Source organism: Grammomys surdaster, unplaced genomic scaffold (assembly GCF_004785775.1).
Source record: "Grammomys surdaster isolate TR1022 unplaced genomic scaffold, NIH_TR_1.0 126066, whole genome shotgun sequence".
NCBI lineage: Eukaryota > Metazoa > Chordata > Mammalia > Rodentia > Muridae > Grammomys > Grammomys surdaster.
In genome coordinates, this window is record NW_021620876.1 from 299,915 (window position 1) to 317,954 (window position 18,040).

Consider the following 18,040-nt stretch of genomic DNA (forward strand, 5'->3'; position numbering starts at 1 on the left):
TTTTTATCATTACTAGTATAAACATGCCTTTATGTCAAGTTTACCTAGAGCCATCTAGTAGGATACAATTTTCTAATATTCCTACTAGCAATTGCTGTCTTTGTAACCAAAATGCAAGCACACTATGTAAACAAAGATACTTTGTGTCTTTAGTCGATTTCTTTCCAAGAAGAACCAAGTGGGATTTTATTGATGCGAATAGCAGCTATTCTTTTTTTGCCAAGTTATTCAGGGAGTCTTGTGAATGTGTAGGTTAGTAGTGAGGAAGTTAGAGGGGTCAGGAACAGCACAAGAAGACCCAGTGTCAACAAACCTGGGATCAATATAATCTCACAGAGCCTGGTTCAACAGCCAGAGAGCATGCAAGAGCTTGACCTTCTACCAATTTTTAGCAAATGCGCAGCTTGGTCTTCATGTTGGTCCCCTAACAAGTGGAGTAGGGCTGTCTTTTACTTTGTTCCCTCTCAATGACTTCCCTTCCCCTACCTGGACTGCCTGGTTGGGCCTCAGTGAGAGAGGATGTGCTTAGTCCTGCAAAACTTTTATGTCCCAGGATGTGGTGGTACCCAAGGAGGCCTTCCCTTTCTCAAAGAGCTGTGGGGAATAATGAGGTGAGAAATTTGTAAGGGTTTGGCTAGAAAGCAAGAATGGAAGGTAGCTGGGAAGTAGAGTGAATATAAATACATGAATGGACAAATTTTTTTTAAAAAAATTGTTTGTAATTGTATCCTTGATGAAAAGTTGAGTCATAGAGACAAATACAGTTGTTTGCGGTTATGTCAGTAGAGACACATGATACAATGCAAAGAAATAGAGCTCCTAAGTCACCTGTGGCAGAGATTTCTTAATTTTGAAGTGGAGAGTAGACTGACCCATTTAAAAATATCCATATACTCTCATTTGATTTCTCCTTATCTCCTTAGACATGTGATCATCAAGGTAGTTCATTTAAAGTTTAAAAGAGCTGGGAAGAGAGAATGGTAGAGAATTATTGAGGTATACATCTCCAGTCATCAGTGATGGTTAATTTCAGGTACTGCTCTCCCTTCATTAGAAAACTATAAGCATTTTTTGGTTGTGTGTGGAAAGGTATTTCCAGAAGAAATTGGTGGGTGATTCCGTTGATTCAGTGAATCACAGACAGAAATTGAAAAGCTCTGCAAAAGAAGGTTTACTTCTCTCTTTTTCCTGGAAGCTGAGACCTCCTTCTGTCCTTGGGTTTCATAATTGCAGAATCTGTGATCAGTGGACTCCAGTGGATTTAGTCAGAAGACATTGATAAGGATTCTCCATCCTCTCATCTTTGGCTGGGAGTTACTTCATAAGCTTTCCTTGGTCTGTAGACCTTGAGACCCAGATTCAACCACACTACTACCACATTTCAGTGTTTACAGTTAGCCTGTGATTTCCCATATGATATGAGAATTCACAGCCTCAATTCCTTTCTACCAGTTCTGCTGATAAATTCCTTCTCACCATTCAGCTACCTGTATATATGCATGTATCCATCTTTATATTGTGTAAGTATGCATTTCCTTATTACTTCCTTTTTGTTATTAGTCAATAAGATTTATTGCAGTTATTGAGGAGGTAGCAAAAGGTTAAAAACAAATTGATTAGAAAATTTCTTTTCACTGTAGTCATTCAGGCACTAGCAGACTAGCATAGGCACAGGACAAGAGGTGTTGGCGTTAGGATTTTGTATGCATGAGTCTTCCATAAGTTAAACAATAACCAAGCAGAGTAAAAAGCTGATTTGTAGTGGTCTAAGTGTCTGTCTCCAGGTTCACATTGCATGGTGGACTTCCTGCCCACTTTCTTGCTCTTGGGTGTTCACAAACATCTGGGAGGCAAGAAGGAGCAGTTAGGTAGCCTTCTCCTCCCACAAAGGCTTCTTGAGTTCTATCTTTTACAGCGCCCATGGAAGGCAGTAAAAGCTGCTCCACAGGAGGGTACAACTGGAGCTTATGAGATAATTGCAAAGCTAGTTTATAAAGAAGAATCCTTCAAGGCAGATCTCTACTTCGACCTCCCTTTCATAAGCCTCTGAAGACTCTGCTAGTCCTGCTAGATGAGCCTGGTGTCAGAGGCCATCACATGAAGATACCGTGTGACAGAAGATGTGTTGAAAATAACAGGGTTTGGTAAGGACAGGAGCAGCCCTTACAGATGTCAGGAAATGTTTCCAGCATCCTCTCCCTGCAGTATCAATGACCATGGCACAAAAGCCCATTAATACTTTCAGAAACAGGGGAACCTATTTCTTCTTAGTAGTTCTGTATATCTTGAAAGCTAAGATTCTATCCAGCATTGAGAAATGGATAATCTAGCTTAATGTAGACTTCAAACTGATAGATAGATCATATAATGACTTCTCACTCTGCCTTGTAAACATTGTTCAGCAAATAAGACTTCAGAGACCCGTGTCTGATCTCAGTTGTTCTTGTGTGCAGTTGACATTTGCTTAGAGCCTGCTAAAAACCAATTATTGGGTTAATTATTAAAGTCATTTTTCAAGAACTATATTATAATCTCTACTCATAAAGCAAATCTGAGTCTAAGGAAAATTATTGCATTTTTTATCTTTTTCCTTATAAAACACAGACATACCAGGCTGTTGTATCAATTATGCTGCCCTAAGTTTCCCACACGCTCATTAAATGTGAGAGAACTGTGACAAAATAATGAGAAAATTGTATTTTAGTTATTTCCTAACATTATCATGTATGAATTACAGTATCAGTTTCACATACCTTGATGTAGCTTCCCTTTTCACAACCCTTTCATAACAGTTTTTCTCTAGAACATTAGGTTTGTCAGTAAGTCTAAAAGGAAATGTATTAAACTAAAGTGAGCAGAAATATTCTGGACCTAAAATATACAAATTGATTTTTAAATTGCTTGTATCAAATTGTTTCAAGTAAGCAGCTGTATCATTTTCAACGTAGTGAATTCTTTCCATTTTTCACCTTAAGCAAAATGCTATGGATATAATTTATGTGTGTCTCCCATGGTTCCTCTGCCAGAGGATTATGTGGAAACTTTAATAGGCTGGTTGAGATGTATAGTAGTTAAATTGCTGTATGTAGTATCTATGGAAGGGATAACCCTGGTGGGATCTCTGTCATTTCCCCCTTGGAGCAAGCTTTTATAAAGGAATGAGCTTAGTTCCTGGTTTCTTGAACTTATTCCTTAACATAATCTCATTGGCACCTCGTCCTGGCCTGATTATCCCTCTCAGGACAAACATCTTGGCCTGAGTAATTTTAAAATATTAACCTCCAAAACTGCACAGTTAAATAACACTTTTTCTTTTATAAAGTATTGAGATTGGTGGCTGCATCATATGTGTTCTCTAGTTTGTGAAAATTGTGGCATGTAAATTTTTAACATTCTATTGAAAACTACCAAATGTGACTCTTCTGTTTGTTACTAGCTACATCCTATACTAGTTTTGATTACTTTGTAAAACAGGATTTACTTATTTATTTTATGTATATGAGTACACTGTAGCTGTCTTCAGACACACCAGAAGAGGGCATTGCATGCCATTATAGATGGTTGTGACTTAGCATGTGGTTGCTGGGAATTGAAGTCCTCAGGAAGAACATTCAGTGCTCTTAAATGCTGAGACATTTCTCTGGCCACCAGTTTTAATTACCTTTTCTATTATTTCTAGATAAATTCACCATACTTATTCACATTTATTGGTAAATTAATATTACCTTAGGCTAATAAAATATTTCTTACAGGGAAGAAATGATTATACCTTCACCACAATCATAGACTTTGGATTGTCAGAACTCTACAGTTTTCACTCTGAAGCAGCAGAAGCGGGAGTCTTGGGCTAAACACAAACACACCACCATCAATTTAATCACTTGCATATTTTGCTTTTGTTTCTCATACAATTTTTTAATTGTGAAAATGGTTAATAAACTCCTGTTAAAGTAGAAGAAGATGTAAATGGCATGTTACATTTTTAAAATAAATAAATACAAGTCTAAAAAATAAATATAGAATAAAGATAGCTTTAGACACTGACCTAAAATCAGTTAGTGCTACTGTTGGGAGAATGTGTTTGTTCAAGGAAAGTTGTCTTAAATGCCTAATACAAAAATCTCAGTTTCTAACACGGTAAAGCAATGACTCAGCTTCTATAAGATTCATTTGGGTATAATAGATAATGCATGAATTCTAAGAAATAGTAGTTTGTATCTCGATTGTACTCTTTGGTAGTGCCAAGAATCCAGGCAAAATCTTTAGTCACCATAAAACCCATTAGTATCATCTGTAAAATGGAAGACTATAATAACATTTCCAGAATGGCTGAGAAAGTCTGAAAATCTAAATAATGATCTAATAAATAATAGATGCACAGTTAGCTATTTCTATTATATTAGATTTTTTAAGTTGGGATGAGAGATTTGAGTCAAAGTTTCTAATTTTAATCTTTGTATCTGTAGCCCTCTGCACAGTGATAGCAGTAAAAACTGTAAAAGTGTTGCTGAATTGTAATTGTTGCCATGGTTACTATTGAAACAACCTGCTGTATATGGTATTTTAAAATGACATTGTTAACATAGTTACATGATATGTACTTTCTGAAAGAGACTTTTGTCTCTAAAGAACATAGAAAATTCTTCAGAAATAAATGTGGCTAAAGTCCTCCATGCATATTTCTGGAACATAGCATGTTAGTTATGCTACCTTAAAATCATTTATTTGAGGCAGAGAGGTACAAACTTCTTGAACAACATGTGTCAATTGCAGGTGTTTTCTGGATTGAGGGTCATAGGGGAAAAGAAAAATGGGCAAAAGAGAAGAAAAGAAATTAAATACTTCTATGTTTTCATGTAGAGACAAGAAAAACAAATTTAAACACCACCTACAGTTTTGTTTGCTGGGATAATTTTATTTATATTCTATGGTGCCAGTCAAGTTCTTGGTGTACAAGCTACAAAATTAAAAGGAGACAATAATCAGTTACAATACTTACCATCATAAAAATTTATGAGAGGGATTGAAGAAAAGCATGGGGAATTCCTTGTCAAATGGAGTCCTTCTCATTCACATCTAACAACCTAACCATCTGCTTTCTCTGAGAAGAATGGGTAATGTTTTGTAATTCTTGTGACTGGTGTGGAGTTTTATGTGGAAATTGCCTTAGCCCTCTTCATCCTAGTTAGAAAACAGATCTTAAAAGACCCACATGCAAAGATTCCTACAGAGCCTCAAATAAGATATTCAGGCAGTTATGAGAAACCATTGTAAGTCCTTAATGCTCAGCATGTTACTGACTGCTGATATTATCATGTAGTTGTGTTTCTTAGCTTGAGTTTTCAAGGATGTTATTCCCAGAAAGCCACTAGTATTTCCCACAACCTGAGATATTAAGAAGGCTGGCATCCACTTACTACATTACTGTGAAACAAGATCAATTGTTAAAAGATGCTGTATTCAATGATTGCCCAAAAACTAAATTTTAGAAGGAATGTGTGCAATTCTGAAATATCTTAGATCAGGAGACACAGTTGAGTCTGCAAAGAAGGATGGAACAGAAAAAGTTTTCTAAAGCACAAGCCAAGAGAAACTGAAGTTTTGAAACTATGAATACCTTTGAGATAGAAGAGGTTAGATTTTGGTAGTATGTGATTTTGGTATGAAATAAACAAATACACCATTTTCTAATTGTAGACATTAATGAAAATTATTGCTTCCAATTACATAAATGTAATCCCATTACATTTTACATAAATGTAAAAATCAGAATAGTTTTGAGGAAGGATAGAAACACATGGAAAATTGGGGGGGGGCATGTGATCAAAGAGTAACATGACTGAAGCCTCCTGCTAGCTAACAGTCAACAATTCCAAGACAGTTGCCAGTATTTGCTGGGACTTCTGTCTACAGAATATTTATCCTTTCTAAAGAGATACTTTCAAACAGCTCTATTAAAGCGATAATGAACCCATTAACTAGTGAGGTTATATGATCTTCAGTATGAGCTAACTTCTTTTCCAGATATTTGTTATGAATTTTACAAATACTAATCAACTTTTCTTCACATTAACATTACCTTAACTTCTTCTGAAACTTCTGCATACTTGGGTATTAACAGTCATAATCATCTTCACATACATAGGAACCACACTTGCATCTCTTTCACCAAAACTGAAAATATGTTTATCAAATCTTTGATAGTCATTCAGAAGCCAACAAAATCACATGGCTCAATCAAGATTCTTAAAACTCCACATCCAATTGTGCCTCTGTGGGCTATCTTTTCCCCCCTAGAAGGAGTATTAGCCCAAGCTAAAATCTAAGTTAAATTTCTTAAATAACAATAGTAGTAATAATAATAATGATGACTATAGTTGTAATAGTAGTAATAATAATAATGACAATTCTGGTACTTGTTGCTTTTTCTTAAAATCCTTTTCTGTGACATAGGCAAGAGTCCTTCTTTACCAAAGAGGCCTAAAAATAAGCCCTCTATTAGCAGTTAATCTGTTTCTCAGATCCATGCTTTACTGTCCCTGACACAGTAGTGTCTACAAATTTATCAGTCATAGATATTTTCATATACACTGCAATTTTTGAAGACTGTTTATATCACTCCTGTTTAACATCTTTGTTTTTCCTCCCTTACTGTGGATTAAACACAGAACATCATAAATGTTCAACCTCTATCAGTAAGTTGCAGCTTCTGTATGTCTACCATAAAGCATTAACAAAAAAGAAGCATGTACTACCTTGACAAAATCCCAATATTAAATGCATTAGTAATCGCACTGCTTGCCTCCTGGGTAACCACACAATTTATTTTAGAACTTTAAAGATATTTTTTTGATGAACATTTAAAATTTTGTTATCAACATATGGACAAAATTGAGTCACACAAAATAGATCAAGAATGTTTGATTTGTAGATAACAGAAACACATTCTGCAGAGGCTAAGCATGCCATAGAAATTTGACGCCAATGCAGTGTCATCATATTTTTTAAAATAACAAAAAAGTATGTACTGCGTTTATCTGCTCTTTTACAACTTAAATAAAATAAGTTTATAGGATAACCCAGAACATTTTCTCTTGGATTCATGATACTAAAATATTTCTCTATCATATACACAAACCTGATCCCTGCCTGTTTCATAATTATTATCCAGTCCAGAGGAATAACAACATCTCTTGACATTATTCTATTCTAACTTCTATTATAAAATTTCTACATGATTGTCATTGCCTAAATTTCAGTGCTCATTTTCTCATTTGAGTAATGAAGAGACTGAACACTGTGTCTCATTCAGACTTTGAATTCTATTCCATATATCCATGATTCTTTGATTAATTTTTATTTTTAATTTTGGTCCCACTGTAATCACCTGCCCTAATAAAAGGACTTTGCTGTGTATTTTGCTCTTTTGATGTACTACACACTCAATAAGTGAAGTCCACCTACCTATTGTTCACAAATAGTTACAGCTAATTTGGTATTAATGAACACATTATGTTTCTGAAATCAGCTAGAAATTTCTAAAGGATCTTCCAAGCATTAATTTTCAATAAAGTTTTGTCCCAGAGTGAAAACATGGCATCTGTCTGCAGAGTTGTATTCTTTTATTTAGTACAAATTAGTAGAGTAATTACTTTAGTCAAATAAAACTTTCACATATTGCATGGAAAAAACTTCTAAATCTGTCTTAATTTTTTGCCAAATGCCTTTTCTCCAGTAGATATTTCAAAGGGTATCTTAAGGACATTGTTAAAGATATTGGTAACCCCCACACCAAATCCTTTCTGGTTCAGTAATAGGAAATGCACATTTTAATCTTGAAATATTAGGAAATTAGGAATATCATTTAGAGCTGCAACCACATCATTTTTCAAGAAGATATTTAAGCACTGGGAACGTTTTATGTGTGCAAATAAGGTTTTCTTATGAAAAACCTCATACTTCCTGATAACTTATTGAATTTTACACAATGATGTTGGAAGTTTCATATTTCATATAATTTTTTTCATAAACTGTATTGTCTATCTTTAATCATCCTGAAGGGTGCAAAATTATTCCAAAGACATACACTTGTCTTCCTCCTCTTGACTTTAAGACTATTGAAAATAATGGGCTTCAAAAATTAAAGTTTACTCAGAAGTCTCATGATGAGGAAATTTAAAAAAAAGTATGACTTATGCCAGCAAGAAGAAACTTTTCAAGAAGAATTTTCACATAGTTCTGTCAACTTGCTAGAACACTTTGTAAGAGAGATTAAAGTTGAGATCATGATGGCTCAGTGATAGGCTAGACCATAGCTTTGATTAAGAATGCTTAGTTGTGCATATCTCTTGCCTTATTTTTATATTCACCTTAATTTTAGGACCTAGAAAATGAAGACAGTCTTTAAAGTATGATGTGTGTGTGTGTGTGTGTGTGTGTGTGTGTGTGTGTATGTGTGTGTGTGTGTGTGTGTGTATGTGTGTGTGTGTGTGTGTATCAGTAAACACACATACAAAGTTTGGGTGTGGGGAAGGTGCAGATACTATAGCCAATAATTGGACTAGATAGTCAGGAATTTGGAAAATATCTCCTGTGAAAGTAGATAAGAAAGACAATTGGGTAAAGAGACCTCACCAAATGAGCAAAGGATGTGAAGATCACTGTGTCCATGTAAACATTCACTAAAATTGAAACAAACAGGGCAGGGAAAAGTTGACAATCAAGCAAACATAATGAATGATCCATTCTATGAAAAGTAGTCAGTTTTCTCAGGCATTCCTGTCATTGCCCATTGACCATGAACAAAGTTGTCAAGGTATCAGTGATGATGTTTATGCATGACCTCAACAACATAGTTTCCATTCAGAAAAGCTGATGTTGCTATGGCTGTTATTGATTACCACACTTACCAGCAGTTGTCATTATCATTGAACCTAAAACATTGTACTATTCTTCAGGGTTCCAGCCATTGACCTGTTTTCAGATTGACTACATTGAATGACTGCCACTGCATAAAGGGCAGTGTTTAGTCCAAAATGAAATCAGTACTTATTTTGAGTATGGACTTGGTTTCCATGCATAAAATGCTAGAACTACCATCATAGAGTTATATTATCTATGGGTATTGTATCTTATACAATATTGCTTCTGTCTATGAAACTCACTTCTCAGCCCCTAAAATACTTCAGTGTTCCTGCTCTAATGGAATTCACTAGTCTCTTTTCCACTATGCTAAAGCATCTGAGTTGATAGAACTCTGTGTGATCTACTCAATGAAGTTACAGTTTTGACTAGGTCAAAATTGCTTTGAAAGCATGTTATGGATTCTTTCAATGCCAAAGTGCCTTCTTTGGTTCTTGGTAGCTTTAATTCAGAGGCTATAATGCCAGTTGGTCCTGGTCTTGAAAGTTATTTTGAACTTATGCTTTCCACGAGTCTTGTCTCATGCCCAAGTAGATTAAGAAAAAACATTTAGAAGTAAGGACAGTGAATGTGGGTTTATTAAGGGAAAGTTAGAAAAGAAACCAATGAGTTCGTCAAAATTGAAGAATTCCCATGTTTTTTTTTATGGGGTTTATGGTAAGAATAGAATGGAAATAGAGATAATCTCTACTGTGATTATTCATTTTTGAGGCATTGAGGTTTGGAACTAAAAGGAGTCTACATGCACTATGTATGTTTCCTCATACAAATCTTATAGTTACTTTTTCATAAAGAATAGACATCTCATATACTATGTGACTAATTCCTAATCCACTACGTGTTCTGCTATTGTTACCTAAGGAAGTCTGGCTCCTATCTCAGACTTATTCATATGCTATGAATCAGTATCCAATATGTGATGTTGCTTCTTTTTTAGTTAGGATTCATATGTCTAGAAATAAAGAGGAAATTGGAACAGTAGCACTCACAATCATCCTTGGTGATCTCACAAAATCCTTGTTTCCTATCCCCACACCTATTTGCTATACTGGCTTAGAAATCCTGTTTCCAGGGAGTGCAATCTGTCTTACAGTAGCCAGAACACACATTCTGTTGTACTGAAAGCTGAGATTTCCATCTGGCCACTTTCGATTTTTAATTTTATTAGTCAGACAGATAAATGAGTTATGGTGCTAACAGGCATGATTGACTGAAGCTGCCATAGGAAAGTTGGAAAGCTACTTCACAATGGGAGTTAGAAACATGACTGGGGGTCAGGTATCTTTATGTAATTTCCTGGTATTACCATATTTTGTGGTTAAGGTCAGTGAGAAAGAGAAGTAATGTCCCGTAAGTGAAGGTATAGATTAATCTTGCAATTAAAGGACTAAGATTCTTTCTTGAGGTAGACAAAATATGAAAGGAATAATTGATAGTTTGAATATCAGTTATTTCTATATGCAATAGTATAAAAATTAAGTGTAATTTCCATGAGTGCTTTTGTTCTATTTTGCCAAAAATGTATTTACAAATGTATACATGTAAAATAAGTAAATATTTGTATATTTTTCTTCTATTTCTTTATGATGTAAAATAATATTTATTGAAGTAACAAATGTAAAAATCTGTATTGTGCTTAAGTTATGTGTATTGAAAGACAAATAATTATCTAGAAAAATATTTTTTCTACTGGTTCAAGAACTATGTATTTTGGTTGTATGTGATAGTTATATTAGGCAGAATTAGAAACTTGTTACCAGCACATTTGGAAATTAAATGCATCATAAGAAAATATAGTTGAATATCAAGTTGATAATTGGTGGACTTGTGATAGGTAATCTTGAGTAACAACTCAAGTATATCTGCTGTGATCTAAGTAACATTTATCTGTAGGAGTCTGTGAAGGCATCTCCAGAATGGATTAAGTTAAAGGAGGCACCATTTTTCTATAGTGTGTGACCACTCTGGCAGTGGCCCAACTATACAACGAATGAATGAAAACAATATTGCTTAGAAGTGATGGTGAGTACACTCATCCTGTTTCTGCTGATGATACTATCCTTTGTAGACATCAGGATCAGATACTTCAGTCTTCTAGCAGAAAGTAAATATCAATGGTTTGTCAAAACTCTTTTCGTCTTTCAGTACCAGATTTGACACATTAAGTTTAGTGACCTGAGAAGCTTCTAGATTTACAGCCTCTCCACTATGCCTTGCCAAAGTTGGCCTACCCAGCCCATACTGCATAAAACAGCAGACATTTCTATTCCTAAATTATTTCTATCAATTATATATCTTATAAAACTAATATGGGGACTTAAGGAGCCATTTTATTTATTCATCTTACCAGTGTGGTTATGTTGAATAAATTCCATTTCTCTGCTTTTCACTATGTTTTGTCTTGGTTTATTTGACCAACTGAGGACAGGTGACTAAGCTTAGAGATATATGGGAAAACGACTTAATCTCCTCATAAAGGAATTTAAGAAATGACTAAAATGGAAGCTCAGAGATAATTTTACTAAACTTTAAAATAGAAAAACTCATGTCAGAAATAATAATAATAATCTCCTCACTATCTAAAATATGAGCCTAAACTGTCCTATTATTCCTTTACTTTCCCCCAAATCCAACCTCGTGCCTGGGTGGTGACTTATCACCTCAGTAGCTGGAAACCTTAGTAGCTCTAGTAGGAGAGAGGAGGAAAGAAGGAAAATAAACCTTCCAGTTGAGGCAGCATGCGAGTTAGACAGGTAGCTACAGGCCAGAGATGGAGTCTTTAGAGAAAGAGCAAGGAAGCATAAAATGTTGGCAAAATGCAAGATGTTCAAAAATATTCACAAAGAAATAGAAAGAAAAGAGGATGATTTTTTTGTGTGTGATTCTGAAAAGCAAGCTGACGAATGAAGCTGAGTGCCTGAATTCTGTAAGGTACTGTACTAGTGACTGAGGATTCTGGGAAGAAAATGTAGCCTTCATAATGGCTACATATTTGCCTATGTCCTTATTTTGGCTTGAGGTGAGCCAGTTTTCTTAGGGTTGGTCTCTTTTGTAGGTGATTAATCCTGTCTAACAGGACTGATAAGTCACCACCCAGGCACGAGGTTGGATTTGGGGGAAAGTAAAGGAATAATAGGACAGTTTAGGCTCATATTTTAGATAGTGAGGAGATTATTACTATTCTCATTCCTATGGCCCTTATGTCTTGAGTAATGCTATTAAAATTAAAAAACATCTCATAAGCTTAGTGATGAAATAAAAACACAAGGACACACTTTTGTTTCCCCCCAAACCAGGCAGTTGTTTATAAGTATTCCTTAACCCACAAATTGGTTTCCCCTAATCAATTAGTTTATGTTGGTTAAGCAGCCTGAGGATGAAAGGAATTCTGTAAGTGTTAGAAATGGGCTCGATGCTTCTTTTTTCTTTATCATAACTTTTTAATGTGTTTAATTGAAATTCAGTTATGTCACTCCCCCTCCTGCTTTTCCCTATGCCTCACATTTCCCAGATAGCTCTCTTTTGGATCTACCCCGTAACCCTCCTCTCTCTCTCTCTCTCTCTCTCTCTCTCTCTCTCTCTCTCTCTCTCACACACACACACACACACACACACACACACACACGAAGAGAGAGGCAGATGCTTGGACATAATATATGAATAGAACATGATTGGCGAGTCCATTTTATTGTTTGCTTAGATAAGGTTCCAAGGCTAATCATTAATTTATTTTTCTCAAAGACCCAGAGCTCAGGAGCTGACTGTAGTGTTCCTAGATGAGGACACATGAGTAGATATTCTTTGAAATTTCTTCAGGGCCGAAACTCCTGAAATACTGCATGTTATTATCTGATCTGGTGGAGAGTTTATGAATCATTTCTCATCTTTCTTTATATTTTACTAACTTCAAAAATCCTTGCAAAAATAGAAAAGGATGCTTTGTCAATGGTAACTAATTAATAAAATCACTTAGAATTGTGTTTATTATCTCACTCTCCCCTTTATATTGAAGAGCTCTGGAGGCTTTGCACCAGGATTGTTTGTGAAGAATCTGCAGTCATTGATAGCACCCTTCCATCAGCAGCACAGTAGCTGCTCTTTATGTGTCATTAGAGCTTATTCTGTAACAGTCATAATTAGTCAAATACCTATGTATGCATTCGGATGTATAACATTATCACCTTCACTGTTGATCCCCTTAGGCATCCTTTCCAAAACAAAATGAATGATCACTCCAAATACAGAATTCAGCTAGTTCCCCATTAGAAAATGAAGTGACCAAACATATTTATATTACAAATATAATTAAATTATGAACAGATTTGTTAATGTTTATTAAATCCATAGAAGTTATCTTAGAAGAGATAACATTTTGATCTGCTTCTTGAAGTAAAATTAATCTTTGTTTTTATAAGTACTCTGTATTTTAACTCCAACACAGTGCTCTCTTGTAGATAAAAAAAAAATTCTTAGCTGAGAGTTAAAACAAAGAATTTATTTTAATTTAATTTTCAATTCTCCCAATGAAACATCAGTATTTTTGAAGTAACCAAATAATAGGACTTATTGTTTTACAGTGTAAAAACTAATAATTGAATATGTATATTAATTGATCATTAGTAACAAAATGAAACAGTTAAAAAAATAGTGATTGCTTTTATTTTGTAACCTTTTAAATTTTTCTTGAAAGCATTTGAAAAGGGAGATGGGATATGTTGTCTAAAACTTATGAGCACTTTTCAAATAAAATGTGCTTCCAAGGTGATAAACACACTGTGATTTATTTTTCATGGCTTGGATTTGGGAAGGGAATTACAGCATTTTTAAAGAATAAATTGAAGGAACCATGTAAAAATCTTAGTTGATGTCCTATAATTCAGAGAAATGGTTCACTCAATAACAAGCAAATCCCTTAGAAATGATATTTGGCATTTTGAAAGAAATGTTGAAAATAAAGAGAAATAGAACTACAACTGTCTAACATATTTAACTTAGATCTATCAAGAGGAAGCTCACGTAAGTCAGAATAAAGCTGAGAATGTATGGAGTTATAAATAGTTTGGTGTTAGACAATGTTAGAGGATAGGCTGAGAAGATTCAAAGTTTAATTTATTTTCTTTTTCCTCATTTTAAGAGATAGAACATTAGCTGTCACACAGATGATACTTACTGTGCTTTGCAAAGTCATTTTTCTCTGATCAAAAGAATATTTTATATATATATATATATATATATATATATATATATATATATATATATATATAAATGATTATAAGGCTTTTTATGTAGTCATACTTATGTTAGTTGTTATGATTGTTACATCTGGAAGGTAAATGACAGATTTTTATTTGTGTAATTGCAATTGCTATGTAGGACTGCCTTTAACAGTGTACTGTCATGTGTTTACAGTAACTTAATCTTTGGAATGGATATTAAGTGACAAAGCCAAGAATTTGTCTGGTACACAGTTCAGGGACTACCATATAGAGAGAGCTAGTGGATTCTACTCACTACTCCTTGAGATGTACTAAACAAAAAGAGCCTGGAACCAGACCTCCAAAGTTCAAGTCTCATCCTTAATATCTGAGATCTTGGGAAAATTATTGAATATTTTTCCTCTGTATGCCAAATTATAAAAGGAATAATAGCACTCATTTCTAGAGACCCAAAACATCATTTATCAAGTGTAAGAAAAATATAAAGAAAATTTGTTACTACTGTTAGGCAGACCAAATTAAATAAAATTATGTATCACATATATAAGGGTAGAAGATTTATTTACAAAGTAACTGAGTTTTATTCCTATATATCTCATTCGCTAAGTTAAGAAGACAACGAGTTTTAAGAGAGATGAAAGCCTTTGATTCTAATATGACAATGTTTAAATCCTTTGGAGATATCCATTTGTGATATTAAGTAGCCACTTAGACACATGGGTTGGAGTTGCACACCAGAACTGTGTACTATACTTCAGAAAAATGATACTGGCCGTGAAAGGGTTGTACTGAGAAAGAGATGAAAACTGAAGCCTGGGCCCTACATGGAACAGCTAAGAATTTATCAGAGAGAGTAAAACATGAGAATTCTAATTAAAATTTATGGCAAAGTTTTTTTATCAAAGATTATTTTGAATGATATAGAGACTCACTTATGTCCGCCATCATGGTGTGTCTCAAAATTCTACTGCACATGAAAACTACTGCCTCTGTGACCTGATATCTGTCCTACAGCTAGATGTGAGCATCAGAGACAGGACCTTTTCACGTCTTTTCCATTACACTGGCATCGGGCCACATGTTTGCAACTCCTCTGCTAACAGCCACAAAAGACAATGCTTTAAACGTTGGCCTTGGAAGGAAGTGAATAGAGGAGTTAGAAAAAGTGAGAATGTGTGTACTTTATGCAAATCAGGATGATGCCATGAAATTGAACTAGAAAGACAAAAGTTGAGGAAGTGATGGAAAATTTGAAAATCTGAAATTACTTGTTATAGGCTGAGATATTAACATTTTGTGAAGCCTCTGTATTGTACTTAGTATCAAGGAACTTGATTTCTGTACAGGATTTGACCTGCATTTTCTCCTGTTTCCTTCTAATAGCTCATATGTTAAAATAGTTGTTTCTTCCATTTTTCTGCATATTAAAATTCCAAAATTTTCCTCCTGATTGTAATAGTAATTCAATGCCTTTGAGGACTTTTTGTTTCTCCATGCCAAAATTAGTGTCAGGGCAAAATAAGAAATAAAATTAATTCACTTAACTCTGTTTATCTGTCCAATATTCTTCGTATCTTCAATTTCTTTGTTAAATAGAAAAAATACATAGAATAAATATTCAGATTAGATGATAAGAGATAGGTGTGTAGATAAATAGGTACATACCAAATGGTATGTAGATAATATAATGGTGATGTCATTTTATGATACTGTGTTTAATACATTATTATACCATCTATATGAAATAAAAGGTGCAGAAAATTATTGGGAGCTGTGAAGATGGGCTTAGAACAGATCAGAATTCCTTGTAATCAGAGGTGAATCATCTTGGGTAAAAAAAAATGTTTAATACTCTTTTGTTTCTACTTCCTTCTTGTAAGTATAGCAGTCTTGAAGGCATGCCTTGGCATCAACATACCTTCACACACCTCTCTGCATGCACATTCTCCCAAGTCTAGGTTCCATTAGTACTTTGGATGGCATGTCTTTATTCTCAATTACCCTGCATCCTCTAACTGATGCCAGTAACATCACAAAAGACACAGGTAATCTTTGGCATTTTCTTCCTATCTGAAGCCCCATATTAAGCCAAATATTGACTTTACCACAGTTTTATTAACAGTTCTATAAAAATCTAGAGTTTTAATAATATTCTTGTGAACAATGATAATACAGTTTGCAATTCTTCTTACTGGTGGAAGCGTTTAGAGTAGCCAGTTATCTATCACGTGTGAACAAGGACTTAAGAATTAGTGAGTTCTCCCTCCTGGAAACCTATCAATAGGAAGATACAGGGGTCTCTGTGACCATTTGTCACACTACTAGTGTGACAATATATTCAAAGAAAATAAATAGAAGGTAATGGGGCTCATATTGACTTAGCAGTCAGTAGTGATTGACTCCATCATGGTGTGTGGGTGGTGGCAGCAGATGGCAGGAGAGGAAGCTAGCTGATAACATTTTCATTCACACATATGAAACAGCAAAAAGAAACAAGAATCAGGATGGACCTGTAAACCCTGGAGGTATATCCCTCATGATGTCCTTCTCCAGAAAGTCCGCCACCACTAAAAAGTTTCATAATTTCCTAAAACATCACTATCAAACAAGAAAAAAGTGTGCAAACACATTAATGGCATTTCTCACTCAAACCATGAGTTTATTTCACTAGCCTTCTTGAGCTTATGCATATCTCATAATGAAAGATGCATTTTGTCTGACTCCAAAAGTCTACATAACTTTTATAGGCTCAATAGTTCAAAAATCTCAAACCTACTGTGTTTTTTCAGACTCAAGTTAACCCTCAATGTTGTTTATTTTTCTATTTTTTTATTTTATTGAAAATAGTGTTTTTCCCCTTCTATAATATATCCTGATTAAAGTTTTTCCTCCATCTACTCTTTTCAGTGTCTACCCACCTTTCCTCCTATCTGGATTAATTCCCTTCTGACTCTCATTTGAAAACAAACAAACATCTAACAAATAATAATGAAAGATAACATAAGATAAAACAAGACCTAACATATTTGAATTGGACAGAGTAAACAAACAGATGGGAAAGAGCCCAGGAGAAGAAACAAGAGACAGGTATTGACAAAGAGAGCCACTTGTTTCTACATTCTAGAATCCCATTCCGCTAAGCATTTTGCTAATTCCTTTCCTGTAAGTACTCTTACGGACAACTGAGGAGTCACTGTGTATATGTACACTCTGGATGGTGTTCCTTAGATGTGGTCCAATTAGCTCGAGAGATAGACTTTCTTACTTACCAGGCTAAAACATATTCAGTTGGCCTTGTCTCTCCTATTATTTGACAATTTCATTTATATCACACACACACACACAAACACACACACGCACTCACATTTATATATACATAGCTTCTACTCCATTAGTTTTCCACACTGCCCATCAAATATCTCTAATTTTAGCTGTCTCTGTCCATATTCTCACCTTTATTCACCTCTCCCCTCAGATGCCTCATTTCATTACAGCTCCCCAAACCATCCATTACTATATATCTATTTCCCTTTCCTAGTACAATCTATCTGTATCACAGATACCTTATTCTTTACTTGACCACTATGATTCTACGGACTGTAGCTTTGTTATCAATCTCTTAACAGCTAATATCCACACATAAACAAATGCATATCATATTTGTCTTTCTGGGTGTGTGTTACCTAACCCAAACTGATTTTTTGTTTGTTTGTTTCATATACTTACTTGCCAATTTCAAGATTTCCTTTTATAATGACTAAGGAATTTATTGTATACATGTACCACAGATTATCAATTCTTCCCTTAATGAACATCAAAGTTGTATTCAGTTTCAGCCTATTATGAATAGACCAGCAATGGTTGTAGTAAGAATGCATCTCTATGGCTCTATGGCAGGATTT

At 34.6% G+C, this 18,040-nt stretch overlaps 1 non-coding gene across 1 annotated transcript; it reads right to left on the reverse strand.

Moving 5' to 3' along the window:
• Positions 1-2,121: 2,121 nt before the first annotated feature.
• On the reverse strand, positions 2,122-2,253 carry LOC114610989. The gene has a single exon (XR_003709770.1). It is a non-coding gene; the product is annotated as a small nucleolar RNA SNORA71 (small nucleolar RNA).
• Positions 2,254-18,040: the final 15,787 nt, after the last annotated feature.